The sequence below is a fragment of the Lithobates pipiens genome, unplaced genomic scaffold (genome assembly GCF_037356315.1).
Source record: "Lithobates pipiens isolate NorthernLeopardFrog02 unplaced genomic scaffold, aLitPip1_a1.2 Scaffold_28, whole genome shotgun sequence".
Taxonomy (NCBI): domain Eukaryota; kingdom Metazoa; phylum Chordata; class Amphibia; order Anura; family Ranidae; genus Lithobates; species Lithobates pipiens.
Window position 1 is genome coordinate 129480998 of NW_027507789.1, and position 21302 is coordinate 129502299.

The 21302-nt window shown below is 40.6% G+C and overlaps 14 non-coding genes across 14 annotated transcripts; all 14 read right to left on the bottom strand.

Moving 5' to 3' along the window:
• Nucleotides 1–151: 151 nt before the first annotated feature.
• TRNAL-UAG (transfer RNA leucine (anticodon UAG)) lies at nt 152–233 on the bottom strand. The gene has a single exon. It is a non-coding gene; the product is annotated as a tRNA-Leu (tRNA).
• Nucleotides 234–1104: 871 nt separating this feature from the next.
• On the bottom strand, nt 1105–1186 carry TRNAL-AAG (transfer RNA leucine (anticodon AAG)). Its single transcript has one exon. It is a non-coding gene; the product is annotated as a tRNA-Leu (tRNA).
• A 1538-nt stretch (nt 1187–2724) lies between these two features.
• Nucleotides 2725–2806, bottom strand: TRNAL-AAG (transfer RNA leucine (anticodon AAG)). The gene has a single exon. It is a non-coding gene; the product is annotated as a tRNA-Leu (tRNA).
• A 2194-nt stretch (nt 2807–5000) lies between these two features.
• On the bottom strand, nt 5001–5082 carry TRNAL-UAG (transfer RNA leucine (anticodon UAG)). Its single transcript has one exon. It is a non-coding gene; the product is annotated as a tRNA-Leu (tRNA).
• Nucleotides 5083–5964: 882 nt separating this feature from the next.
• TRNAL-AAG (transfer RNA leucine (anticodon AAG)) lies at nt 5965–6046 on the bottom strand. The gene has a single exon. It is a non-coding gene; the product is annotated as a tRNA-Leu (tRNA).
• Nucleotides 6047–7584: 1538 nt separating this feature from the next.
• TRNAL-AAG (transfer RNA leucine (anticodon AAG)) lies at nt 7585–7666 on the bottom strand. The gene has a single exon. It is a non-coding gene; the product is annotated as a tRNA-Leu (tRNA).
• Nucleotides 7667–9204: 1538 nt separating this feature from the next.
• Nucleotides 9205–9286, bottom strand: TRNAL-AAG (transfer RNA leucine (anticodon AAG)). Its single transcript has one exon. It is a non-coding gene; the product is annotated as a tRNA-Leu (tRNA).
• Nucleotides 9287–10824: 1538 nt separating this feature from the next.
• Nucleotides 10825–10906, bottom strand: TRNAL-AAG (transfer RNA leucine (anticodon AAG)). Its single transcript has one exon. It is a non-coding gene; the product is annotated as a tRNA-Leu (tRNA).
• A 1538-nt stretch (nt 10907–12444) lies between these two features.
• On the bottom strand, nt 12445–12526 carry TRNAL-AAG (transfer RNA leucine (anticodon AAG)). The gene has a single exon. It is a non-coding gene; the product is annotated as a tRNA-Leu (tRNA).
• Nucleotides 12527–14720: 2194 nt separating this feature from the next.
• Nucleotides 14721–14802, bottom strand: TRNAL-UAG (transfer RNA leucine (anticodon UAG)). Its single transcript has one exon. It is a non-coding gene; the product is annotated as a tRNA-Leu (tRNA).
• An 882-nt stretch (nt 14803–15684) lies between these two features.
• TRNAL-AAG (transfer RNA leucine (anticodon AAG)) lies at nt 15685–15766 on the bottom strand. The gene has a single exon. It is a non-coding gene; the product is annotated as a tRNA-Leu (tRNA).
• Nucleotides 15767–17304: 1538 nt separating this feature from the next.
• TRNAL-AAG (transfer RNA leucine (anticodon AAG)) lies at nt 17305–17386 on the bottom strand. The gene has a single exon. It is a non-coding gene; the product is annotated as a tRNA-Leu (tRNA).
• Nucleotides 17387–18924: 1538 nt separating this feature from the next.
• Nucleotides 18925–19006, bottom strand: TRNAL-AAG (transfer RNA leucine (anticodon AAG)). The gene has a single exon. It is a non-coding gene; the product is annotated as a tRNA-Leu (tRNA).
• A 1538-nt stretch (nt 19007–20544) lies between these two features.
• Nucleotides 20545–20626, bottom strand: TRNAL-AAG (transfer RNA leucine (anticodon AAG)). Its single transcript has one exon. It is a non-coding gene; the product is annotated as a tRNA-Leu (tRNA).
• Nucleotides 20627–21302: the final 676 nt, after the last annotated feature.

Here is a 21302-nt window from a genome sequence, read left to right on the forward strand (position 1 = left end):
GCCCTTTTGGAAGACTTCTCAACCAAAGCAAGCAATTTCCTAATGCTGCTGTTCTGAGATTCCAGTGTGTTGAGCAAGGAATGCCAGCAAAGTGCAGCAGAAACTTCAGAGACGCTTGAGCAATCAAGGATAGGCATTTGTTAAAAGAACTTGGCAGCAGTGGGATTTGAACCCACGCCTCCAAAGAGACTGGAGCCTAAATCCAGCGCCTTAGACCGCTCGGCCATGCTACTTGTGAGAGTGCTCTTGCTAAGGACTAAAAAGAGGCATGACAGTCTACATTCCATGCTCTGCATTCATTGTGTGTATGTGACATGTATGTAACATTTATGTCATGTGTGTCATATGTATGTAACGTGTGTAACATGTATTTCATAAGTGTATGACATGTATGTAACATGCATTCAACATGTATGTCATATGTATGTATAATCTGTGTAATATGTGTGTAACACGTATGTAATATGTGTGATATATATGCCATATGTGTATTGTGTGTCATATGTGTAACATGTATGTAACATGTGTGTACCATGCATGTCATATGCATTCCATATGTGTGTAACATGTATGTAAGATATGTGCAACATGCATGTCATATGTGTGTCATATTAATGTAACATGTGTGTGACATGCATGGCATATGTGTGTAGCATGTATGTGATGTGTATGACATGTATGTTATATGTGTGTAATATGTGTAACATGCATGTGACATGTGTGTAAAATTGTGTCTAAATGGTGTGTAACATGAGTGTGACATGTATGTAACATGTATATCATATGTATGTAACATTTGTGTAATATGTGTGAACTATGTGTGTAATATGTAAGTAGCACGTGTGTCACATGTGTGTAACATGTATGTCATATGTGTGTAGTGTGTGTAGCATGTATGTAATATGTGCACAACATGCATATTATATGTATGTATCATGTATCAAACAAAACATGCAATGATTGCAGCTTTTCTAATGCTGCTAAAGCAGAGAGGTAAGTGTTTTTTGAGATTCCAGTGAGTTGGGAAAGGAACTGCAGTAAATTGCAGGAGCAAGATCAGAGAAGCTTGAGCCCTAGAGGGTAGGGATTTTGTTAAAAGGAGTTTGGCAGCAGTGGGATTCGAACCCACGCCCCCAAAGAGACTGGAGCCTTAATCCAGCGCCTTAGACCGCTCGGCCATGCTACCCACAAAAATAAACACGTTATCGACTAAAATCGGGTGGGACATTCCATGCTCTGCATTCATTGCTTGAGCTGGAGGCCTCAGAACTCTAAACTACAAGTATTCACCACTTTATCCATTATAAAAGGTAGTCGAAGTTTCACGGAGATGGCCAAGATGCCACCTTATGTGTTTCAGTCCTCTTTCTGAGGCAGCAGGTGGTGGTCACTTTACACTTGAGAGTGGACTTTGGGTGCAGCATTCTGTGGCAAGTTCACTTGGCACTCTGCTGAAAAGTGTGCCAGCTTTTCATTAGTACTGCTTGTTTTTTGGTGTCCACACTTAAAGTGTTAATGTGGAATCTAGCTTACAGGAGAGGTAATCACGTTCAGTTGGACTTGTTTTGTAACGTTGACAAGATTTCACTAGTCATCTCATCAGAAGTGTGCCCTTTTGGAAGACTTCTCAACCAAAGCATGCAATTTCCTAATGCTGCTGTTCTGAGATTCCAGTGTGTTGAGCAAGGAATGCCAGCAAAGTGCAGCAGAAACTTCAGAGACGCTTGAGCAATCAAGGATAGGCATTTGTTAAAAGAACTTGGCAGCAGTGGGATTTGAACCCACGCCTCCAAAGAGACTGGAGCCTAAATCCTGCGCCTTAGACCGCTCGGCCATGCTACTTGTGAGAGTGCTCTTGCTAAGGACTAAAAAGAGGCATGACAGTCTACATTCCATGCTCTGCATTCATTGTGTGTATGTGACATGTATGTAACATTTATGTCATGTGTGTCATATGTATGTAACGTGTGTAACATGTATTTCATAAGTGTATGACATGTATGTAACATGCATTCAACATGTATGTCATATGTATGTATAATCTGTGTAATATGTGTGTAACACGTATGTAATATGTGTGATATGTATGCCATATGTGTATTGTGTGTCATATGTGTAACATGTATGTAACATGTGTGTACCATGCATGTCATATGCATGCCATATGTGTGTAACATGTATGTAAGATATGTGCAACATGCATGTCATATGTGTGTCATATTAATGTAACATGTGTGTGACATGCATGGCATATGTGTGTAGCATGTATGTGATGTGTATGACATGTATGTTATATGTGTGTAATATGTGTAACATGCATGTGACATGTGTGTAAAATTGTGTCTAAATGGTGTGTAACATGAGTGTGACATGTATGTAACATGCATGCAACATGTATATCATATGTATGTAACATTTGTGTAATATGTGTGAACTATGTGTGTAATATGTAAGTAGCACGTGTGTCACATGTGTGTAACATGTATGTCATATGTGTGTAGTGTGTGTAGCATGTATGTAATATGTGCACAACATGCATATTATATGTATGTATCATGTATCAAACAAAACATGCAATGATTGCAGCTTTTCTAATGCTGCTAAAGCAGAGAGGTAAGTGTTTTTTGAGATTCCAGTGAGTTGGGAAAGGAACTGCAGTAAATTGCAGGAGCAAGATCAGAGAAGCTTGAGCCCTAGAGGGTAGGGATTTTGTTAAAAGGAGTTTGGCAGCAGTGGGATTCGAACCCACGCCCCCAAAGAGACTGGAGCCTTAATCCGGCGCCTTAGACCGCTCGGCCATGCTACCCATAAAAGTGAACACGTTATCGACTAAAATCGGGTGGGACATTCCATGCTCTGCATTCATTGCTTGAGCTGGAGGCCTCAGAACTCTAAACTACAAGTATTCACCACTTTATCCATTATAAAAGGTAGTTGAAGTTTCACGGAGATGGCCAAGATGCCACCTTATGTGTTTCAGTCCTCTTTCTGAGGCAGCAGGTGGTGGTCACTTTACACTTGAGAGTGGACTTTGGGTGCAGCATTCTGTGGCAAGTTCACTTGGCACTCTGCTGAAAAGTGTGCCAGCTTTTCATTAGTACTGCTTGTTTTTTGGTGTCCACACTTAAAGTGTTAATGTGGAATCTAGCTTACAGGAGAGGTAATCACGTTCAGTTGGACTTGTTTTGTAACGTTGACAAGATTTCACTAGTCATCTCATCAGAAGTGTGCCCTTTTGGAAGACTTCTCAACCAAAGCATGCAATTTCCTAATGCTGCTGTTCTGAGATTCCAGTGTGTTGAGCAAGGAATGCCAGCAAAGTGCAGCAGAAACTTCAGAGACGCTTGAGCAATCAAGGATAGGCATTTGTTAAAAGAGCTTGGCAGCAGTGGGATTTGAACCCACACCTCCAAAGAGACTGGAGCCTAAATACAGCGCCTTAGACCGCTCGGCCATGCTACCTGTGAAAGTGCTCTTGCTAAGGACTAAAAAGAGGCATGACAGTCTACATTCCATGCTCTGCATTCATTGTTTGTATGTGACATGTACGTAACATGTATGTCATGTGTGTCATATGTATGTAACGTGTGTAACATGTATTTCATAAGTGTATGACATGTATGTAACATGCATTCAACATGTATGTCATATGTATGTATAATCTGTGTAATATGTGTGTAACACGTATGTAATATGTGTGATATGTATGCCATATGTGTATTGTGTGTCATATGTGTAACATGTATGTAACATGTGTGTACCATGCATGTCATATGCATGCCATATGTGTGTAACATGTATGTAAGATATGTGCAACATGCATGTCATATGTGTGTCATATTAATGTAACATGTGTGTGACATGCATGGCATATGTGTGTAGCATGTATGTGATGTGTATGACATGTATGTTATATGTGTGTAATATGTGTAACATGCATGTGACATGTGTGTAAAATTGTGTCTAAATGGTGTGTAACATGAGTGTGACATGTATGTAACATGCATGCAACATGTATATCATATGTATGTAACATTTGTGTAATATGTGTGAACTATGTGTGTAATATGTAAGTAGCACGTGTGTCACATGTGTGTAACATGTATGTCATATGTGTGTAGTGTGTGTAGCATGTATGTAATATGTGCACAACATGCATATTATATGTATGTATCATGTATCAAACAAAACATGCAATGATTGCAGCTTTTCTAATGCTGCTAAAGCAGAGAGGTAAGTGTTTTTTGAGATTCCAGTGAGTTGGGAAAGGAACTGCAGTAAATTGCAGGAGCAAGATCAGAGAAGCTTGAGCCCTAGAGGGTAGGGATTTTGTTAAAAGGAGTTTGGCAGCAGTGGGATTCAACCCCACGCCCCCAAAGAGACTGGAGCCTTAATCCGGCGCCTTAGACCGCTCGGCCATGCTACCCATAAAAATGAACACGTTATCGACTAAAATGGGGTGGGACATTCCATGCTCTGCATTCATTGCTTGAGCTGGAGGCCTCAGAACTCTAAACTACAAGTATTCACCACTTTATCCATTATAAAAGGTAGTTGAAGTTTCAGGGAGATGGCCAAGATGCCACCTTATGTGTTTCAGTCCTCTTTCTGAGGCAGCAGGTAGTGGTCACTTTACACTTGAGAGTGGACTTTGGGTGCAGCATTCTGTGGCAAGTTCACTTGGCACTCTGCTGAAAAGTGTGCCAGCTTTTCATTAGTACTGCTTGTTTTTTGGTGTCCACACTTAAAGTGTTAATGTGGAATCTAGCTTACAGGAGAGGTAATCACGTTCAGTTGGACTTGTTTTGTAACGTTGACAAGATTTCACTAGTCATCTCATCAGAAGTGTGCCCTTTTGGAAGACTTCTCAACCAAAGCATGCAATTTCCTAATGCTGCTGTTCTGAGATTCCAGTGTGTTGAGCAAGGAATGCCAGCAAAGTGCAGCAGAAACTTCAGAGACGCTTGAGCAATCAAGGATAGGCATTTGTTAAAAGAGCTTGGCAGCAGTGGGATTTGAACCCACACCTCCAAAGAGACTGGAGCCTAAATCCAGCGCCTTAGACCGCTCGGCCATGCTACCTGTGAAAGTGCTCTTGCTAAGGACTAAAAAGAGGCATGACAGTCTACATTCCATGCTCTGCATTCATTGTGTGTATGTGACATGTACGTAACATGTATGTCATGTGTGTCATATGTATGTAACGTGTGTAACATGTATTTCATAAGTGTATGACATGTATGTAACATGCATTCAACATGTATGTCATATGTATGTATAATCTGTGTAATATGTGTGTAACACGTATGTAATATGTGTGATATGTATGCCATATGTGTATTGTGTGTCATATGTGTAACATGTATGTAACATGTGTGTACCATGCATGTCATATGCATGCCATATGTGTGTAACATGTATGTAAGATATGTGCAACATGCATGTCATATGTGTGTCATATTAATGTAACATGTGTGTGACATGCATGGCATATGTGTGTAGCATGTATGTGATGTGTATGACATGTATGTTATATGTGTGTAATATGTGTAACATGCATGTGACATGTGTGTAAAATTGTGTCTAAATGGTGTGTAACATGAGTGTGACATGTATGTAACATGCATGCAACATGTATATCATATGTATGTAACATTTGTGTAATATGTGTGAACTATGTGTGTAATATGTAAGTAGCACGTGTGTCACATGTGTGTAACATGTATGTCATATGTGTGTAGTGTGTGTAGCATGTATGTAATATGTGCACAACATGCATATTATATGTATGTATCATGTATCAAACAAAACATGCAATGATTGCAGCTTTTCTAATGCTGCTAAAGCAGAGAGGTAAGTGTTTTTTGAGATTCCAGTGAGTTGGGAAAGGAACTGCAGTAAATTGCAGGAGCAAGATCAGAGAAGCTTGAGCCCTAGAGGGTAGGGATTTTGTTAAAAGGAGTTTGGCAGCAGTGGGATTCGAACCCACGCCCCCAAAGAGACTGGAGCCTTAATCCGGCGCCTTAGACCGCTCGGCCATGCTACCCATAAAAGTGAACACGTTATCGACTAAAATCAGGTGGGACATTCCATGCTCTGCATTCATTGCTTGAGCTGGAGGCCTCAGAACTCTAAACTACAAGTATTCACCACTTTATCCATTATAAAAGGTAGTTGAAGTTTCACGGAGATGGCCAAGATGCCAACTTATGTGTTTCAGTCCTCTTTCTGAGGCAGCAGGTGGTGGTCACTTTACACTTGAGAGTGGACTTTGGGTGCAGCATTCTGTGGCAAGTTCACTTGGCACTCTGCTGAAAAGTGTGCCAGCTTTTCATTAGTACTGCTTGTTTTTTGGTGTCCACACTTAAAGTGTTAATGTGGAATCTAGCTTACAGGAGAGGTAATCACGTTCAGTTGGACTTGTTTTGTAACGTTGACAAGATTTCACTAGTCATCTCATCAGAAGTGTGCCCTTTTGGAAGACTTCTCAACCAAAGCATGCAATTTCCTAATGCTGCTGTTCTGAGATTCCAGTGTGTTGAGCAAGGAATGCCAGCAAAGTGCAGCAGAAACTTCAGAGACGCTTGAGCAATCAAGGATAGGCATTTGTTAAAAGAGCTTGGCAGCAGTGGGATTTGAACCCACACCTCCAAAGAGACTGGAGCCTAAATACAGCGCCTTAGACCGCTCGGCCATGCTACCTGTGAAAGTGCTCTTGCTAAGGACTAAAAAGAGGCATGACAGTCTACATTCCATGCTCTGCATTCATTGTTTGTATGTGACATGTACGTAACATGTATGTCATGTGTGTCATATGTATGTAACGTGTGTAACATGTATTTCATAAGTGTATGACATGTATGTAACATGCATTCAACATGTATGTCATATGTATGTATAATCTGTGTAATATGTGTGTAACACGTATGTAATATGTGTGATATGTATGCCATATGTGTATTGTGTGTCATATGTGTAACATGTATGTAACATGTGTGTACCATGCATGTCATATGCATGCCATATGTGTGTAACATGTATGTAAGATATGTGCAACATGCATGTCATATGTGTGTCATATTAATGTAACATGTGTGTGACATGCATGGCATATGTGTGTAGCATGTATGTGATGTGTATGACATGTATGTTATATGTGTGTAATATGTGTAACATGCATGTGACATGTGTGTAAAATTGTGTCTAAATGGTGTGTAACATGAGTGTGACATGTATGTAACATGCATGCAACATGTATATCATATGTATGTAACATTTGTGTAATATGTGTGAACTATGTGTGTAATATGTAAGTAGCACGTGTGTCACATGTGTGTAACATGTATGTCATATGTGTGTAGTGTGTGTAGCATGTATGTAATATGTGCACAACATGCATATTATATGTATGTATCATGTATCAAACAAAACATGCAATGATTGCAGCTTTTCTAATGCTGCTAAAGCAGAGAGGTAAGTGTTTTTTGAGATTCCAGTGAGTTGGGAAAGGAACTGCAGTAAATTGCAGGAGCAAGATCAGAGAAGCTTGAGCCCTAGAGGGTAGGGATTTTGTTAAAAGGAGTTTGGCAGCAGTGGGATTCGAACCCACGCCCCCAAAGAGACTGGAGCCTTAATCCGGCGCCTTAGACCGCTCGGCCATGCTACCCATAAAAGTGAACACGTTATCGACTAAAATCGGGTGGGACATTCCATGCTCTGCATTCATTGCTTGAGCTGGAGGCCTCAGAACTCTAAACTACAAGTATTCACCACTTTATCCATTATAAAAGGTAGTTGAAGTTTCACGGAGATGGCCAAGATGCCACCTTATGTGTTTCAGTCCTCTTTCTGAGGCAGCAGGTGGTGGTCACTTTACACTTGAGAGTGGACTTTGGGTGCAGCATTCTGTGGCAAGTTCACTTGGCACTCTGCTGAAAAGTGTGCCAGCTTTTCATTAGTACTGCTTGTTTTTTGGTGTCCACACTTAAAGTGTTAATGTGGAATCTAGCTTACAGGAGAGGTAATCACGTTCAGTTGGACTTGTTTTGTAACGTTGACAAGATTTCACTAGTCATCTCATCAGAAGTGTGCCCTTTTGGAAGACTTCTCAACCAAAGCATGCAATTTCCTAATGCTGCTGTTCTGAGATTCCAGTGTGTTGAGCAAGGAATGCCAGCAAAGTGCAGCAGAAACTTCAGAGACGCTTGAGCAATCAAGGATAGGCATTTGTTAAAAGAGCTTGGCAGCAGTGGGATTTGAACCCACACCTCCAAAGAGACTGGAGCCTAAATACAGCGCCTTAGACCGCTCGGCCATGCTACCTGTGAAAGTGCTCTTGCTAAGGACTAAAAAGAGGCATGACAGTCTACATTCCATGCTCTGCATTCATTGTTTGTATGTGACATGTACGTAACATGTATGTCATGTGTGTCATATGTATGTAACGTGTGTAACATGTATTTCATAAGTGTATGACATGTATGTAACATGCATTCAACATGTATGTCATATGTATGTATAATCTGTGTAATATGTGTGTAACACGTATGTAATATGTGTGATATGTATGCCATATGTGTATTGTGTGTCATATGTGTAACATGTATGTAACATGTGTGTACCATGCATGTCATATGCATGCCATATGTGTGTAACATGTATGTAAGATATGTGCAACATGCATGTCATATGTGTGTCATATTAATGTAACATGTGTGTGACATGCATGGCATATGTGTGTAGCATGTATGTGATGTGTATGACATGTATGTTATATGTGTGTAATATGTGTAACATGCATGTGACATGTGTGTAAAATTGTGTCTAAATGGTGTGTAACATGAGTGTGACATGTATGTAACATGCATGCAACATGTATATCATATGTATGTAACATTTGTGTAATATGTGTGAACTATGTGTGTAATATGTAAGTAGCACGTGTGTCACATGTGTGTAACATGTATGTCATATGTGTGTAGTGTGTGTAGCATGTATGTAATATGTGCACAACATGCATATTATATGTATGTATCATGTATCAAACAAAACATGCAATGATTGCAGCTTTTCTAATGCTGCTAAAGCAGAGAGGTAAGTGTTTTTTGAGATTCCAGTGAGTTGGGAAAGGAACTGCAGTAAATTGCAGGAGCAAGATCAGAGAAGCTTGAGCCCTAGAGGGTAGGGATTTTGTTAAAAGGAGTTTGGCAGCAGTGGGATTCGAACCCACGCCCCCAAAGAGACTGGAGCCTTAATCCGGCGCCTTAGACCGCTCGGCCATGCTACCCATAAAAGTGAACACGTTATCGACTAAAATCGGGTGGGACATTCCATGCTCTGCATTCATTGCTTGAGCTGGAGGCCTCAGAACTCTAAACTACAAGTATTCACCACTTTATCCATTATAAAAGGTAGTTGAAGTTTCACGGAGATGGCCAAGATGCCAACTTATGTGTTTCAGTCCTCTTTCTGAGGCAGCAGGTGGTGGTCACTTTACACTTGAGAGTGGACTTTGGGTGCAGCATTCTGTGGCAAGTTCACTTGGCACTCTGCTGAAAAGTGTGCCAGCTTTTCATTAGTACTGCTTGTTTTTTGGTGTCCACACTTAAAGTGTTAATGTGGAATCTAGCTTACAGGAGAGGTAATCACGTTCAGTTGGACTTGTTTTGTAACGTTGACAAGATTTCACTAGTCATCTCATCAGAAGTGTGCCCTTTTGGAAGACTTCTCAACCAAAGCATGCAATTTCCTAATGCTGCTGTTCTGAGATTCCAGTGTGTTGAGCAAGGAATGCCAGCAAAGTGCAGCAGAAACTTCAGAGACGCTTGAGCAATCAAGGATAGGCATTTGTTAAAAGAGCTTGGCAGCAGTGGGATTTGAACCCACACCTCCAAAGAGACTGGAGCCTAAATACAGCGCCTTAGACCGCTCGGCCATGCTACCTGTGAAAGTGCTCTTGCTAAGGACTAAAAAGAGGCATGACAGTCTACATTCCATGCTCTGCATTCATTGTTTGTATGTGACATGTACGTAACATGTATGTCATGTGTGTCATATGTATGTAACATGTGTAACATGTATTTCATAAGTGTATGACATGTATGTAACATGCATTCAACATGTATGTCATATGTATGTATAATCTGTGTAATATGTGTGTAACACGTATGTAATATGTGTGATATGTATGCCATATGTGTATTGTGTGTCATATGTGTAACATGTATGTAACATGTGTGTACCATGCATGTCATATGCATGCCATATGTGTGTAACATGTATGTAAGATATGTGCAACATGCATGTCATATGTGTGTCATATTAATGTAACATGTGTGTGACATGCATGGCATATGTGTGTAGCATGTATGTGATGTGTATGACATGTATGTTATATGTGTGTAATATGTGTAACATGCATGTGACATGTGTGTAAAATTGTGTCTAAATGGTGTGTAACATGAGTGTGACATGTATGTAACATGCATGCAACATGTATATCATATGTATGTAACATTTGTGTAATATGTGTGAACTATGTGTGTAATATGTAAGTAGCACGTGTGTCACATGTGTGTAACATGTATGTCATATGTGTGTAGTGTGTGTAGCATGTATGTAATATGTGCACAACATGCATATTATATGTATGTATCGTGTATCAAACAAAACATGCAATGATTGCAGCTTTTCTAATGCTGCTAAAGCAGAGAGGTAAGTGTTTTTTGAGATTCCAGTGAGTTGGGAAAGGAACTGCAGTAAATTGCAGGAGCAAGATCAGAGAAGCTTGAGCCCTAGAGGGTAGGGATTTTGTTAAAAGGAGTTTGGCAGCAGTGGGATTCGAACCCACGCCCCCAAAGAGACTGGAGCCTTAATCCAGCGCCTTAGACCGCTCGGCCATGCTACCCATAAAAATGAACATGTTATCGACTAAAATCGGGTGGGACATTCCATGCTCTGCATTCATTGCTTGAGCTGGAGGCCTCAGAACTCTAAACTACAAGTATTCACCACTTTATCCATTATAAAAGGTAGTTGAAGTTTCACGGAGATGGCCAAGATGCCACCTTATGTGTTTCAGTCCTCTTTCTGAGGCAGCAGGTGGTGGTCACTTTACACTTGAGAGTGGACTTTGGGTGCAGCATTCTGTGGCAAGTTCACTTGGCACTCTGCTGAAAAGTGTGCCAGCTTTTCATTAGTACTGCTTGTTTTTTGGTGTCCACACTTAAAGTGTTAATGTGGAATCTAGCTTACAGGAGAGGTAATCACGTTCAGTTGGACTTGTTTTGTAACGTTGACAAGATTTCACTAGTCATCTCATCAGAAGTGTGCCCTTTTGGAAGACTTCTCAACCAAAGCATGCAATTTCCTAATGCTGCTGTTCTGAGATTCCAGTGTGTTGAGCAAGGAATGCCAGCAAAGTGCAGCAGAAACTTCAGAGACGCTTGAGCAATCAAGGATAGGCATTTGTTAAAAGAGCTTGGCAGCAGTGGGATTTGAACCCACACCTCCAAAGAGACTGGAGCCTAAATACAGCGCCTTAGACCGCTCGGCCATGCTACCTGTGAAAGTGCTCTTGCTAAGGACTAAAAAGAGGCATGACAGTCTACATTCCATGCTCTGCATTCATTGTTTGTATGTGACATGTACGTAACATGTATGTCATGTGTGTCATATGTATGTAACATGTGTAACATGTATTTCATAAGTGTATGACATGTATGTAACATGCATTCAACATGTATGTCATATGTATGTATAATCTGTGTAATATGTGTGTAACACGTATGTAATATGTGTGATATGTATGCCATATGTGTATTGTGTGTCATATGTGTAACATGTATGTAACATGTGTGTACCATGCATGTCATATGCATGCCATATGTGTGTAACATGTATGTAAGATATGTGCAACATGCATGTCATATGTGTGTCATATTAATGTAACATGTGTGTGACATGCATGGCATATGTGTGTAGCATGTATGTGATGTGTATGACATGTATGTTATATGTGTGTAATATGTGTAACATGCATGTGACATGTGTGTAAAATTGTGTCTAAATGGTGTGTAACATGAGTGTGACATGTATGTAACATGCATGCAACATGTATATCATATGTATGTAACATTTGTGTAATATGTGTGAACTATGTGTGTAATATGTAAGTAGCACGTGTGTCACATGTGTGTAACATGTATGTCATATGTGTGTAGTGTGTGTAGCATGTATGTAATATGTGCACAACATGCATATTATATGTATGTATCATGTATCAAACAAAACATGCAATGATTGCAGCTTTTCTAATGCTGCTAAAGCAGAGAGGTAAGTGTTTTTTGAGATTCCAGTGAGTTGGGAAAGGAACTGCAGTAAATTGCAGGAGCAAGATCAGAGAAGCTTGAGCCCTAGAGGGTAGGGATTTTGTTAAAAGGAGTTTGGCAGCAGTGGGATTCGAACCCACGCCCCCAAAGAGACTGGAGCCTTAATCCAGCGCCTTAGACCGCTCGGCCATGCTACCCATAAAAATGAACACGTTATCGACTAAAATCGGGTGGGACATTCCATGCTCTGCATTCATTGCTTGAGCTGGAGGCCTCAGAACTCTAAACTACAAGTATTCACCACTTTATCCATTATAAAAGGTAGTTGAAGTTTCACGGAGATGGCCAAGATGCCACCTTATGTGTTTCAGTCCTCTTTCTGAGGCAGCAGGTGGTGGTCACTTTACACTTGAGAGTGGACTTTGGGTGCAGCATTCTGTGGCAAGTTCACTTGGCACTCTGCTGAAAAGTGTGCCAGCTTTTCATTAGTACTGCTTGTTTTTTGGTGTCCACACTTAAAGTGTTAATGTGGAATCTAGCTTACAGGAGAGGTAATCACGTTCAGTTGGACTTGTTTTGTAACGTTGACAAGATTTCACTAGTCATCTCATCAGAAGTGTGCCCTTTTGGAAGACTTCTCAACCAAAGCATGCAATTTCCTAATGCTGCTGTTCTGAGATTCCAGTGTGTTGAGCAAGGAATGCCAGCAAAGTGCAGCAGAAACTTCAGAGACGCTTGAGCAATCAAGGATAGGCATTTGTTAAAAGAGCTTGGCAGCAGTGGGATTTGAACCCACACCTCCAAAGAGACTGGAGCCTAAATACAGCGCCTTAGACCGCTCGGCCATGCTACCTGTGAAAGTGCTCTTGCTAAGGACTAAAAAGAGGCATGACAGTCTACATTCCATGCTCTGCATTCATTGTTTGTATGTGACATGTACGTAACATGTATGTCATGTGTGTCATATGTATGTAACGTGTGTAACATGTATTTCATAAGTGTATGACATGTATGTAACATGCATTCAACATGTATGTCATATGTATGTATAATCTGTGTAATATGTGTGTAACACGTATGTAATATGTGTGATATGTATGCCATATGTGTATTGTGTGTCATATGTGTAACATGTATGTAACATGTGTGTACCATGCATGTCATATGCATGCCATATGTGTGTAACATGTATGTAAGATATGTGCAACATGCATGTCATATGTGTGTCATATTAATGTAACATGTGTGTGACATGCATGGCATATGTGTGTAGCATGTATGTGATGTGTATGACATGTATGTTATATGTGTGTAATATGTGTAACATGCATGTGACATGTGTGTAAAATTGTGTCTAAATGGTGTGTAACATGAGTGTGACATGTATGTAACATGCATGCAACATGTATATCATATGTATGTAACATTTGTGTAATATGTGTGAACTATGTGTGTAATATGTAAGTAGCACGTGTGTCACATGTGTGTAACATGTATGTCATATGTGTGTAGTGTGTGTAGCATGTATGTAATATGTGCACAACATGCATATTATATGTATGTATCATGTATCAAACAAAACATGCAATGATTGCAGCTTTTCTAATGCTGCTAAAGCAGAGAGGTAAGTGTTTTTTGAGATTCCAGTGAGTTGGGAAAGGAACTGCAGTAAATTGCAGGAGCAAGATCAGAGAAGCTTGAGCCCTAGAGGGTAGGGATTTTGTTAAAAGGAGTTTGGCAGCAGTGGGATTCAACCCCACGCCCCCAAAGAGACTGGAGCCTTAATCCGGCGCCTTAGACCGCTCGGCCATGCTACCCATAAAAATGAACACGTTATCGACTAAAATGGGGTGGGACATTCCATGCTCTGCATTCATTGCTTGAGCTGGAGGCCTCAGAACTCTAAACTACAAGTATTCACCACTTTATCCATTATAAAAGGTAGTTGAAGTTTCAGGGAGATGGCCAAGATGCCACCTTATGTGTTTCAGTCCTCTTTCTGAGGCAGCAGGTAGTGGTCACTTTACACTTGAGAGTGGACTTTGGGTGCAGCATTCTGTGGCAAGTTCACTTGGCACTCTGCTGAAAAGTGTGCCAGCTTTTCATTAGTACTGCTTGTTTTTTGGTGTCCACACTTAAAGTGTTAATGTGGAATCTAGCTTACAGGAGAGGTAATCACGTTCAGTTGGACTTGTTTTGTAACGTTGACAAGATTTCACTAGTCATCTCATCAGAAGTGTGCCCTTTTGGAAGACTTCTCAACCAAAGCATGCAATTTCCTAATGCTGCTGTTCTGAGATTCCAGTGTGTTGAGCAAGGAATGCCAGCAAAGTGCAGCAGAAACTTCAGAGACGCTTGAGCAATCAAGGATAGGCATTTGTTAAAAGAGCTTGGCAGCAGTGGGATTTGAACCCACACCTCCAAAGAGACTGGAGCCTAAATCCAGCGCCTTAGACCGCTCGGCCATGCTACCTGTGAAAGTGCTCTTGCTAAGGACTAAAAAGAGGCATGACAGTCTACATTCCATGCTCTGCATTCATTGTGTGTATGTGACATGTACGTAACATGTATGTCATGTGTGTCATATGTATGTAACGTGTGTAACATGTATTTCATAAGTGTATGACATGTATGTAACATGCATTCAACATGTATGTCATATGTATGTATAATCTGTGTAATATGTGTGTAACACGTATGTAATATGTGTGATATGTATGCCATATGTGTATTGTGTGTCATATGTGTAACATGTATGTAACATGTGTGTACCATGCATGTCATATGCATGCCATATGTGTGTAACATGTATGTAAGATATGTGCAACATGCATGTCATATGTGTGTCATATTAATGTAACATGTGTGTGACATGCATGGCATATGTGTGTAGCATGTATGTGATGTGTATGACATGTATGTTATATGTGTGTAATATGTGTAACATGCATGTGACATGTGTGTAAAATTGTGTCTAAATGGTGTGTAACATGAGTGTGACATGTATGTAACATGCATGCAACATGTATATCATATGTATGTAACATTTGTGTAATATGTGTGAACTATGTGTGTAATATGTAAGTAGCACGTGTGTCACATGTGTGTAACATGTATGTCATATGTGTGTAGTGTGTGTAGCATGTATGTAATATGTGCACAACATGCATATTATATGTATGTATCATGTATCAAACAAAACATGCAATGATTGCAGCTTTTCTAATGCTGCTAAAGCAGAGAGGTAAGTGTTTTTTGAGATTCCAGTGAGTTGGGAAAGGAACTGCAGTAAATTGCAGGAGCAAGATCAGAGAAGCTTGAGCCCTAGAGGGTAGGGATTTTGTTAAAAGGAGTTTGGCAGCAGTGGGATTCGAACCCACGCCCCCAAAGAGACTGGAGCCTTAATCCGGCGCCTTAGACCGCTCGGCCATGCTACCCATAAAAGTGAACACGTTATCGACTAAAATCAGGTGGGACATTCCATGCTCTGCATTCATTGCTTGAGCTGGAGGCCTCAGAACTCTAAACTACAAGTATTCACCACTTTATCCATTATAAAAGGTAGTTGAAGTTTCACGGAGATGGCCAAGATGCCAACTTATGTGTTTCAGTCCTCTTTCTGAGGCAGCAGGTGGTGGTCACTTTACACTTGAGAGTGGACTTTGGGTGCAGCATTCTGTGGCAAGTTCACTTGGCACTCTGCTGAAAAGTGTGCCAGCTTTTCATTAGTACTGCTTGTTTTTTGGTGTCCACACTTAAAGTGTTAATGTGGAATCTAGCTTACAGGAGAGGTAATCACGTTCAGTTGGACTTGTTTTGTAACGTTGACAAGATTTCACTAGTCATCTCATCAGAAGTGTGCCCTTTTGGAAGACTTCTCAACCAAAGCATGCAATTTCCTAATGCTGCTGTTCTGAGATTCCAGTGTGTTGAGCAAGGAATGCCAGCAAAGTGCAGCAGAAACTTCAGAGACGCTTGAGCAATCAAGGATAGGCATTTGTTAAAAGAGCTTGGCAGCAGTGGGATTTGAACCCACACCTCCAAAGAGACTGGAGCCTAAATACAGCGCCTTAGACCGCTCGGCCATGCTACCTGTGAAAGTGCTCTTGCTAAGGACTAAAAAGAGGCATGACAGTCTACATTCCATGCTCTGCATTCATTGTTTGTATGTGACATGTACGTAACATGTATGTCATGTGTGTCATATGTATGTAACGTGTGTAACATGTATTTCATAAGTGTATGACATGTATGTAACATGCATTCAACATGTATGTCATATGTATGTATAATCTGTGTAATATGTGTGTAACACGTATGTAATATGTGTGATATGTATGCCATATGTGTATTGTGTGTCATATGTGTAACATGTATGTAACATGTGTGTACCATGCATGTCATATGCATGCCATATGTGTGTAACATGTATGTAAGATATGTGCAACATGCATGTCATATGTGTGTCATATTAATGTAACATGTGTGTGACATGCATGGCATATGTGTGTAGCATGTATGTGATGTGTATGACATGTATGTTATATGTGTGTAATATGTGTAACATGCATGTGACATGTGTGTAAAATTGTGTCTAAATGGTGTGTAACATGAGTGTGACATGTATGTAACATGCATGCAACATGTATATCATATGTATGTAACATTTGTGTAATATGTGTGAACTATGTGTGTAATATGTAAGTAGCACGTGTGTCACATGTGTGTAACATGTATGTCATATGTGTGTAGTGTGTGTAGCATGTATGTAATATGTGCACAACATGCATATTATATGTATGTATCATGTATCAAACAAAACATGCAATGATTGCAGCTTTTCTAATGCTGCTAAAGCAGAGAGGTAAGTGTTTTTTGAGATTCCAGTGAGTTGGGAAAGGAACTGCAGTAAATTGCAGGAGCAAGATCAGAGAAGCTTGAGCCCTAGAGGGTAGGGATTTTGTTAAAAGGAGTTTGGCAGCAGTGGGATTCGAACCCACGCCCCCAAAGAGACTGGAGCCTTAATCCGGCGCCTTAGACCGCTCGGCCATGCTACCCATAAAAGTGAACACGTTATCGACTAAAATCGGGTGGGACATTCCATGCTCTGCATTCATTGCTTGAGCTGGAGGCCTCAGAACTCTAAACTACAAGTATTCACCACTTTATCCATTATAAAAGGTAGTTGAAGTTTCACGGAGATGGCCAAGATGCCACCTTATGTGTTTCAGTCCTCTTTCTGAGGCAGCAGGTGGTGGTCACTTTACACTTGAGAGTGGACTTTGGGTGCAGCATTCTGTGGCAAGTTCACTTGGCACTCTGCTGAAAAGTGTGCCAGCTTTTCATTAGTACTGCTTGTTTTTTGGTGTCCACACTTAAAGTGTTAATGTGGAATCTAGCTTACAGGAGAGGTAATCACGTTCAGTTGGACTTGTTTTGTAACGTTGACAAGATTTCACTAGTCATCTCATCAGAAGTGTGCCCTTTTGGAAGACTTCTCAACCAAAGCATGCAATTTCCTAATGCTGCTGTTCTGAGATTCCAGTGTGTTGAGCAAGGAATGCCAGCAAAGTGCAGCAGAAACTTCAGAGACGCTTGAGCAATCAAGGATAGGCATTTGTTAAAAGAGCTTGGCAGCAGTGGGATTTGAACCCACACCTCCAAAGAGACTGGAGCCTAAATACAGCGCCTTAGACCGCTCGGCCATGCTACCTGTGAAAGTGCTCTTGCTAAGGACTAAAAAGAGGCATGACAGTCTACATTCCATGCTCTGCATTCATTGTTTGTATGTGACATGTACGTAACATGTATGTCATGTGTGTCATATGTATGTAACGTGTGTAACATGTATTTCATAAGTGTATGACATGTATGTAACATGCATTCAACATGTATGTCATATGTATGTATAATCTGTGTAATATGTGTGTAACACGTATGTAATATGTGTGATATGTATGCCATATGTGTATTGTGTGTCATATGTGTAACATGTATGTAACATGTGTGTACCATGCATGTCATATGCATGCCATATGTGTGTAACATGTATGTAAGATATGTGCAACATGCATGTCATATGTGTGTCATATTAATGTAACATGTGTGTGACATGCATGGCATATGTGTGTAGCATGTATGTGATGTGTATGACATGTATGTTATATGTGTGTAATATGTGTAACATGCATGTGACATGTGTGTAAAATTGTGTCTAAATGGTGTGTAACATGAGTGTGACATGTATGTAACATGCATGCAACATGTATATCATATGTATGTAACATTTGTGTAATATGTGTGAACTATGTGTGTAATATGTAAGTAGCACGTGTGTCACATGTGTGTAACATGTATGTCATATGTGTGTAGTGTGTGTAGCATGTATGTAATATGTGCACAACATGCATATTATATGTATGTATCATGTATCAAACAAAACATGCAATGATTGCAGCTTTTCTAATGCTGCTAAAGCAGAGAGGTAAGTGTTTTTTGAGATTCCAGTGAGTTGGGAAAGGAACTGCAGTAAATTGCAGGAGCAAGATCAGAGAAGCTTGAGCCCTAGAGGGTAGGGATTTTGTTAAAAGGAGTTTGGCAGCAGTGGGATTCGAACCCACGCCCCCAAAGAGACTGGAGCCTTAATCCGGCGCCTTAGACCGCTCGGCCATGCTACCCATAAAAGTGAACACGTTATCGACTAAAATCGGGTGGGACATTCCATGCTCTGCATTCATTGCTTGAGCTGGAGGCCTCAGAACTCTAAACTACAAGTATTCACCACTTTATCCATTATAAAAGGTAGTTGAAGTTTCACGGAGATGGCCAAGATGCCAACTTATGTGTTTCAGTCCTCTTTCTGAGGCAGCAGGTGGTGGTCACTTTACACTTGAGAGTGGACTTTGGGTGCAGCATTCTGTGGCAAGTTCACTTGGCACTCTGCTGAAAAGTGTGCCAGCTTTTCATTAGTACTGCTTGTTTTTTGGTGTCCACACTTAAAGTGTTAATGTGGAATCTAGCTTACAGGAGAGGTAATCACGTTCAGTTGGACTTGTTTTGTAACGTTGACAAGATTTCACTAGTCATCTCATCAGAAGTGTGCCCTTTTGGAAGACTTCTCAACCAAAGCATGCAATTTCCTAATGCTGCTGTTCTGAGATTCCAGTGTGTTGAGCAAGGAATGCCAGCAAAGTGCAGCAGAAACTTCAGAGACGCTTGAGCAATCAAGGATAGGCATTTGTTAAAAGAGCTTGGCAGCAGTGGGATTTGAACCCACACCTCCAAAGAGACTGGAGCCTAAATACAGCGCCTTAGACCGCTCGGCCATGCTACCTGTGAAAGTGCTCTTGCTAAGGACTAAAAAGAGGCATGACAGTCTACATTCCATGCTCTGCATTCATTGTTTGTATGTGACATGTACGTAACATGTATGTCATGTGTGTCATATGTATGTAACATGTGTAACATGTATTTCATAAGTGTATGACATGTATGTAACATGCATTCAACATGTATGTCATATGTATGTATAATCTGTGTAATATGTGTGTAACACGTATGTAATATGTGTGATATGTATGCCATATGTGTATTGTGTGTCATATGTGTAACATGTATGTAACATGTGTGTACCATGCATGTCATATGCATGCCATATGTGTGTAACATGTATGTAAGATATGTGCAACATGCATGTCATATGTGTGTCATATTAATGTAACATGTGTGTGACATGCATGGCATATGTGTGTAGCATGTATGTGATGTGTATGACATGTATGTTATATGTGTGTAATATGTGTAACATGCATGTGACATGTGTGTAAAATTGTGTCTAAATGGTGTGTAACATGAGTGTGACATGTATGTAACATGCATGCAACATGTATATCATATGTATGTAACATTTGTGTAATATGTGTGAACTATGTGTGTAATATGTAAGTAGCACGTGTGTCACATGTGTGTAACATGTATGTCATATGTGTGTAGTGTGTGTAGCATGTATGTAATATGTGCACAACATGCATATTATATGTATGTATCATGTATCAAACAAAACATGCAATGATTGCAGCTTTTCTAATGCTGCTAAAGCAGAGAGGTAAGTGTTTTTTGAGATTCCAGTGAGTTGGGAAAGGAACTGCAGTAAATTGCAGGAGCAAGATCAGAGAAGCTTGAGCCCTAGAGGGTAGGGATTTTGTTAAAAGGAGTTTGGCAGCAGTGGGATTCGAACCCACGCCCCCAAAGAGACTGGAGCCTTAATCCGGCGCCTTAGACCGCTCGGCCATGCTACCCATAAAAGTGAACACGTTATCGACTAAAATCAGGTGGGACATTCCATGCTCTGCATTCATTGCTTGAGCTGGAGGCCTCAGAACTCTAAACTACAAGTATTCACCACTTTATCCATTATAAAAGGTAGTTGAAGTTTCACGGAGATGGCCAAGATGCCAACTTATGTGTTTCAGTCCTCTTTCTGAGGCAGCAGGTGGTGGTCACTTTACACTTGAGAGTGGACTTTGGGTGCAGCATTCTGTGGCAAGTTCACTTGGCACTCTGCTGAAAAGTGTGCCAGCTTTTCATTAGTACTGCTTGTTTTTTGGTGTCCACACTTAAAGTGTTAATGTGGAATCTAGCTTACAGGAGAGGTAATCACGTTCAGTTGGACTTGTTTTGTAACGTTGACAAGATTTCACTAGTCATCTCATCAGAAGTGTGCCCTTTTGGAAGACTTCTCAACCAAAGCATGCAATTTCCTAATGCTGCTGTTCTGAGATTCCAGTGTGTTGAGCAAGGAATGCCAGCAAAGTGCAGCAGAAACTTCAGAGACGCTTGAGCAATCAAGGATAGGCATTTGTTAAAAGAGCTTGGCAGCAGTGGGATTTGAACCCACACCTCCAAAGAGACTGGAGCCTAAATACAGCGCCTTAGACCGCTCGGCCATGCTACCTGTGAAAGTGCTCTTGCTAA